At 41.3% G+C, this 6,750-nt stretch overlaps 1 long non-coding RNA gene across 1 annotated transcript; it reads left to right on the plus strand.

Moving 5' to 3' along the window:
- Positions 1-1,651: 1,651 nt before the first annotated feature.
- On the plus strand, positions 1,652-5,121 carry LOC131422941 (uncharacterized). Its single transcript, XR_009224153.1, has 3 exons — positions 1,652-1,666; positions 4,500-4,614; positions 5,110-5,121. It is a non-coding gene; the product is annotated as an uncharacterized LOC131422941 (long non-coding RNA).
- The last annotated feature ends 1,629 nt before the right edge of the window (positions 5,122-6,750 follow it).

Consider the following 6,750-nt stretch of genomic DNA (forward strand, 5'->3'; position numbering starts at 1 on the left):
TTATAAACATTCCTATTCTTTATCAAATGAATTTGTAGTTTTTTGTCTTTTCTTTCACTACTGTTCACCTGAAAGGAACAGTTCAAGGGACTGGAATCCAGGACTGTCCGGCTCCCGAGCCTACGTGTATCCATTTCTGTTAACGCCCCGCATGTCAAATGGCCATACAAGGCTAGAGTCGGTTGAGAGCCTTAGGAATTAAGCGGAGGAAAATCGTAGTTGTTTCCCTGGAGCAGTTACTTAAAAGGATTGATATTTAAAAAAATTCTAAAAGCAGAATAAAAATTTGAAGCTATTTTTAAGTATTGATAAATTATCCTTCATTCCACTGTTTTAACAGCAAGTTACATTTTTTATACTTTCCCTCTATCTTTGCTTATGCATATATATTTTCACATAATGGAATTCATAATACCCAGTAGGGAGTTTGCTTTCTTTCATTTAACTTTATATGAAATTTTTTTTGCAAGTTGTTTAGTTTTGATAATTATTTTATTGGCTTCATAATGATCAAACTGATATATCATAACCGTATAGGGTGCTATTACTAGACCGGGAGGTTGATGACTTTTTTCAGGATTACAGTAGGCACTATTATCAACTGAGGTATTTTTACTTTTTCTTTCTTTTGGATTACTCTTTTAGGATAAACTTTTGAGCCAGAGATTACTAAATTAAAAGGTAGAATTTATCTTTAGCACTGTACATTTTGCAATTTGGGAAGATGCAGTAAAACTGAAAGGGAGGCAAACAAATCCACTCTCCTCCCGCTGCTCCCCCTGCAGCAAACCTCTCCCCAAACTAGTTGCTCAAACTTGAGAAACTGTCTCAGGTTTTGCTTTTTTGAGACACTAGTCCTGGAGCCAAGCTTAAGCTATTCAGAAATTGGCAAAATCACAATTTGGAGAGATCACGATTAACTCCCTACCTTCGAGGAAGCTGAAGTGTACTTCGTGGCAAAGAATAACAACCCGGTTTTAGGAGGGACAGAAGGCGGATGAGCCTTGATGGAGCAGAAGTGACCGGGGCGGGAGCGCTCTAGAGCGTTGCTCTGGTTGAACTCGCTATCCGGGGAAGCCTCGAACATCCTGAGGTTCTGGGGCCAGTCGTCAACCAGCCTTCTCGCCTGGCCGGGCTCAGGCGTCTGGCAGTTCCCGCCTCCGTCTGTGCCACACCCGGGCCGCCGTGAAGTTCGGAAACGTGAGCTGAGCGGCACTGACGGGCGCTCTGGGAAGAACCCGGCCAGGCTTCAAAGGGTTTCCTTTCGGTTGGTCTGCAGGCCTGAAGAATGAGACTGCGAGTGTCCAAGGAAACGGATGCACGGGTTAAGGTGGGGTTTCAAAATCTCAAAACGGAGAAGACTTTTCCTTTAAAGCCTGTGGTCTGGGAGCATCCTTCGCTTTTCAGGCGTTCGCCTCCGGGCCACGAAATACTTCGCCTCGGTTTTTATTGCAGAGGCCTCCCTCGGGGGCCAGGGTTCTCGCCCCTTAACCTCACGCCGGGATTGGTTGCTTGGTTTCTGCTCTGGCGGGTGATTGGGTGCTGGGAGTCGAGGGGGCGGGAGGCGGGAATTCGTCCGGGAGAGCGCGGGCGCGCGGCCTGGAGAGAGCGGAGGAGGGAGCGGGCGAGGCGCCGGAGTCCGCGCTCGGCGGGGAGTGGCAGCCCGGTGAGGAGGCGAGAGGTTTGGGGCCTCTCCTCTCTGCCAGGCTCCACCGTGTGTGCTCGCGGATACCGTTTCCTTTTCTCCCGGGACTCGGAGCCCAGGCAGCGCTGCCTCGGTTTTCCTCAGAACAGGCCAGCCTGTCTCTCGTGGGGCGGCGCACAGCCTGCCCGAAGGGAGCCTTCTGCTCTCGCCTGGCCGCCGTGCGGGCCGTCGGGGTGACCGCGTCCCCGGGCCTCGGGCGTCTGAGCACGCGGAGGCCGGAGGGAGCCTGTCCCGACCCCCGGGGAGCAGGGCCCGGGCCCCCTCGGCCCCCTGCTGACTCGTGGCGGCGGGGGCGGCGGCGGGAGGCGGATCGGGGGCTCGTCCTTTATCCCCTGGGGGATGGCGGCGACTGCGGGCGGGATGGATTTCTAGGCTGTATCTGAGGAACTAGCCGGCATTGCGTTATTGGCTGCAGTGAAGGGGTTAGAGTCCACCAAATCTCTTCTCGAGTTGCACAGATAGAATCACAGAATATTAGAACTGGGAAATACCTTAGAATAGTGGTTCTTAGCTTGTTTTGGAACACGTAGGCTAGGGGTCAGGGTATAATTGGCTTCATAAGCTGTTGAATTGCTCTTTTAACCATCCCTCCATCCCCAGGTCGAATTCGCCGTTTTTTTCCACTATTACAAGGAAGTCCTCAGTTGATAACAGTGCATATCAGTCTCCCCTCTGTTTTCAGTTATTTTATTAGGATATAGTTCTGGGAATGAGACTTCTGCACGCAATAGCAAGAGATCCCAGTCTCTGACTTCCGTCTCTGGATCCTAGATTAAGCATAGGTGGTTTAGAAGAGGTGGGGATTACAGTAGATCACCTCCTCTGTGTCAAATACTGGAGTTTAGGCACCTTCTATCCATTACCTTACTTAATTCTTAACTCAATGCCTGGATAATTTTCGTCAAAACTCTATCGGGTAGATAATCTTATCTCCATTGCACAGATGAAGAAACAGACTGAGGTTCAGTGATTCACACAGTGGGACTCACACTTAGGCTTGCTTTACTCCAAAGCCCATCTTCTTTTCATTATACCCTTCTGACCTTTAAATCAGAATTATCAAGCACCTGCTGTTTGCCAAGGCATTTTCTCCCTTACAACAGTTTTTCAATTAGGGATTATTACAGATAAGGATCTTAGTCTAGAGAAGTGAAGACATGATCAAGGAAACACATCTGAGTTGTGGGAGCCTGATCTACAACTCGTACATTTCCTCCTTGTCCACAGCTTTGGCAGAGTAGGGGTACAAATCCGGATTTGTCAGATTCCGAGACATGTTCTCAAGCACTGTGATGGTTAAGACTAGGAAATTCTTTTACTTGTATTTGTTTTGTTTATACATTTAGGAATCCCCTTTTAATTTCTAGACTTCTGTCCTAGTGTAGTTGGGTATCTGGTTTTCTTTGAATGGCATTGTTTCAGTCTTGATTTTTGTTTCTGCTGCAGTTAGGAATCTAAGTAAACAAGAAAGCATGACTCTTCAATATGGTCTGAATGTACAGTTGGTGTGGTGAAGATGAACTTTCCTTGTAAAGCTTGTCCATCATAGCTTGCTATAATGAATTCTGCAAGTATTTTTCAGCAGTTAAGTCTTTATTAAGATAAAGATGCTGATAATTCATAACGTATACTGAATCTGTGACTACATTCATTTTCTCAGATAGTAAATGGATTGAAAATATTTGCTGGGTTCATGGAAGAACATGTAACCTTTCGAAAAATAATCCTGATCGCTATAAACTGTATATGGTTAGGAGGCAAAGGAGAATATTCTGAAAACTATTCTCAGCTTGTTTGGAACTTCTATTTACTTTACGGAATTACTACTTTCTACAAAGTATTTACTGTCTTTTACACAGAATACTATATTTCTCACCATATTTTTTCAGATGTTTCAATCATATAGAAAATCAATAGACAAATGAGTAAGCCAACTTTCCAGAGTTGTTGCATCTTAATATTTTGCCATATTCGCTTTATACCTTGTTTGCAAGTAACATTACTAGTATGCTGAATTTATTCTTTTTCTTTCCTAGATGTGTTGTCATACTTTTGTTACATATGTATGTATCTGGAAACAATATAGAGCATTACTTTACCTGTTTTTAAACTTTGTACAATGATATGATACTGTACTTATATTTGTTCAGAAGTTATTTAGTTGCTTAACATTATTTTTAAGAAGTAGCCTTATTGATTGTTAATCTATTTTAATTGCTGTATAGTATTCCATTGTATGAATGTACCAGAATTTTTTCATCCAGTTTCCTTCTGACAGACATTTAAGTTGTTTACATTCTTTTGCAATTCTAAACAATGCTGCTATGAACTTTCTTATGCATGTTTCCTTATGTTCCTGTGCGAAAGGTTTTGGATATATACATAGGACTGGACTTCCTGGTGTTGGGTATCTTCAACTTTGCTAGAAATTGTTAATTTCTGTCCAAAGTGGTTGTAGTGATTTACACTCTCCCTAGCAGTATCCTCCATTAAGTTGTCTTCAAAGGTATTAGTGTACTCTAGTTTTACAGAAATGATGGTGCTTGCATCCTTAAGCCACAAATTGCTTTGTTCATTTCTTTTATGCCTATATGCTTTTAAGTCCAACATAATTTTAGGGAGAAAGATAAAGGAATAAGGTCTAGATTGAACGAAATACTAATTCTCCCTTCTGCTATTGCTATGTTCCCTCAAGTACAACTTTACTGCTTGTTGTGTTTGTACTTGTGATGCAGACAGACCCTAATGAAGTAAATTGTTTACTGATTTTTTTTAATTGTTTTTGTGTCAATAGATTGTCCGAGGATTAAAAAGTAAGCAGCATTGTTTGTTGGAGAGCCCTACAGGAAGTGGGAACAGCTTAGTCTTACTTTGTGCTGCTTTAGTGTGGCACCAGTCTCTTCTTCCTGGTAAGTATGTGGTTGATATATTCAGTTTGATTATTGGGACTTGAAAAAAATATAATAAAGTACTTTTTATCCATAATGATTCATTTAAGGAAATAGCAGTAAGTAAGAATATACTTTTGGTCTTTCTTTTAATCCTCCCTGCTTGATATTTTAATGAATCTCAATATAAACGAATACTCAAGTGGTTGTGCCTTTATTACATTATTAATCTTTGACTATTATCTTTTTGTAAATTATGTAAATTGATGATAATTTCTCTATAAATGTCTCTGACATCATAAGTGTTTCTCTCCTGTCCTAATTTGATGCTACAGATAGGGTGACCAACTTGTCCAGATTTGCCAGGTACTTTCCCAGGTTTAGCCCTGAAAATCTTACACCCTGGGAAACTTCCCAATCCTGGGCAAATTCGAGTGGTTGCTCACTGTAGCTGCAGAGGATGATTAATGTTTGTTTAATTAGAAATATTATAAATAGAGGTTCTTTCACTTTTAGGGAAGCCAGCGGATGAAAGCTTAAGCGAAAACACTGAAGTACTGTTGTCATGTCGTACGTGCCACTCAAAGAATTTTACAAACGATGGCGAGGACCGAGGAACTTCACGTCATTTCAACAGTCCAAGTACACCACCTTCTGAAAGAAATGGCACTTCATCAACTTGTCAAGGTAGGTTATATTTTTGCCTAGGTCTGTTGGTATCTGTAATAGGAACCTTCATTACTGTTGTTATGAGACCTAATTTGATAAATTTGATGAGCATAATTCATTAGGTACCTCCATCTAATGTCTCTGGAATTATTTTCAGATAACACAAGAGTGGTCAGAAATCCTTGGACTACTTTATTCTTGGCTTGGCTTTTAATTGATTTGGACATTTTGCTAGCTTAAATCATTTTTTTGAAGCAGGCAAGGCAAAATAAATGATATTCAGAAATTGATGTTATTTGTAGGCAGGATTGTTAATTATAGGTTAGAATTTTAGAAAACATTGATTTGTATTGTAAGACAAAATCTAGTTAGCCTATTCATTCTTGATAAGTTTGCATGAACTTCTGAAGCCAGTATCCTGCATGAGGATGAGATATGTTTTAGGTATGATCCTTGAATAGTTCTAATTAGATTTATTTAAGTGAAATATATTAAGAATAACATAAGACTCTTAATTTTTAAAAAATATTTCTCTGGCTTTGACTATATGGAAAAGATTGATCGTTATTTGCCTAAGCCAGAAACCTAGGAGACATCCTGTACACGTTGCTCTACCTTATTTCTCCGTGCAAATCTCTGTCTCCATTGACAACTCCCTGGTCCAAACTACCATCTCTTGTTTAGAGCACGCAATAACTTCTTTTCCTGCTTTCACTCATGCCATTCTTTAACTAATCACTGGCAGGGAGAAAAGAGGTGGCCATGACTGACTTAAGTCTCAACGTATTCACTTCCTAAAATCAAGAATGGAGTCATCTTCCTCTAAAGCACATGAGTATGTGTGGAGGAGGGTGGCTGCTGGAACCCAAGTGTGATTCTGTTAGGAGTGAGGGAAGAGGAGATGGAATAGTTACTGGAGAGGTGACCAATAGTGCCGTCTACACTGTTTTGACCCTTAGCCCTTTTGACTTTCTTTCCATTCCTTCAAAGGGTCATGCTTTCTTCTGCCTCAGAGCCTTTGCTTGTGTTAGTGTCTCTTCTGAGGAAAGTTACATCTTCAACTTGTTATCCTCCTCTTCCATTAGGTATCGCTTAAATTTCACTTCCTTGAGGGAGCCATACTGACCTTTCCGTTAGATCAGATTTGGTTTCCCTGTTATTTTGTGTCATCTCACTGTTTGTCTCCTTGACAGCACTTGTCTGTGAAGTTTTTATTATCCATGTGTCTGTGTGCATCTTTTATTAATCTCTGCTTCCCCTAGCAGACTGTGTTCTCCATGAGGTCAGGAGGCATGTCAGTTTGCTTACCATTGTAACCCTGGAACCTAGCAGAGTGCTTGGCGTATAGTAGGTGCTAGATAACTATTTGTTGTGTGAATGAATGGAGTTGATTTTGAGCTAATTATAGAAACTCTGGTTTATAATATTTATATACAACCTGTATTTTTTTAAGAAAAGCTTTATTGAAATATACTTGACAAAACAAAC

This window comes from Diceros bicornis, chromosome 26, assembly GCF_020826845.1.
Source record: "Diceros bicornis minor isolate mBicDic1 chromosome 26, mDicBic1.mat.cur, whole genome shotgun sequence".
Taxonomy (NCBI): domain Eukaryota; kingdom Metazoa; phylum Chordata; class Mammalia; order Perissodactyla; family Rhinocerotidae; genus Diceros; species Diceros bicornis.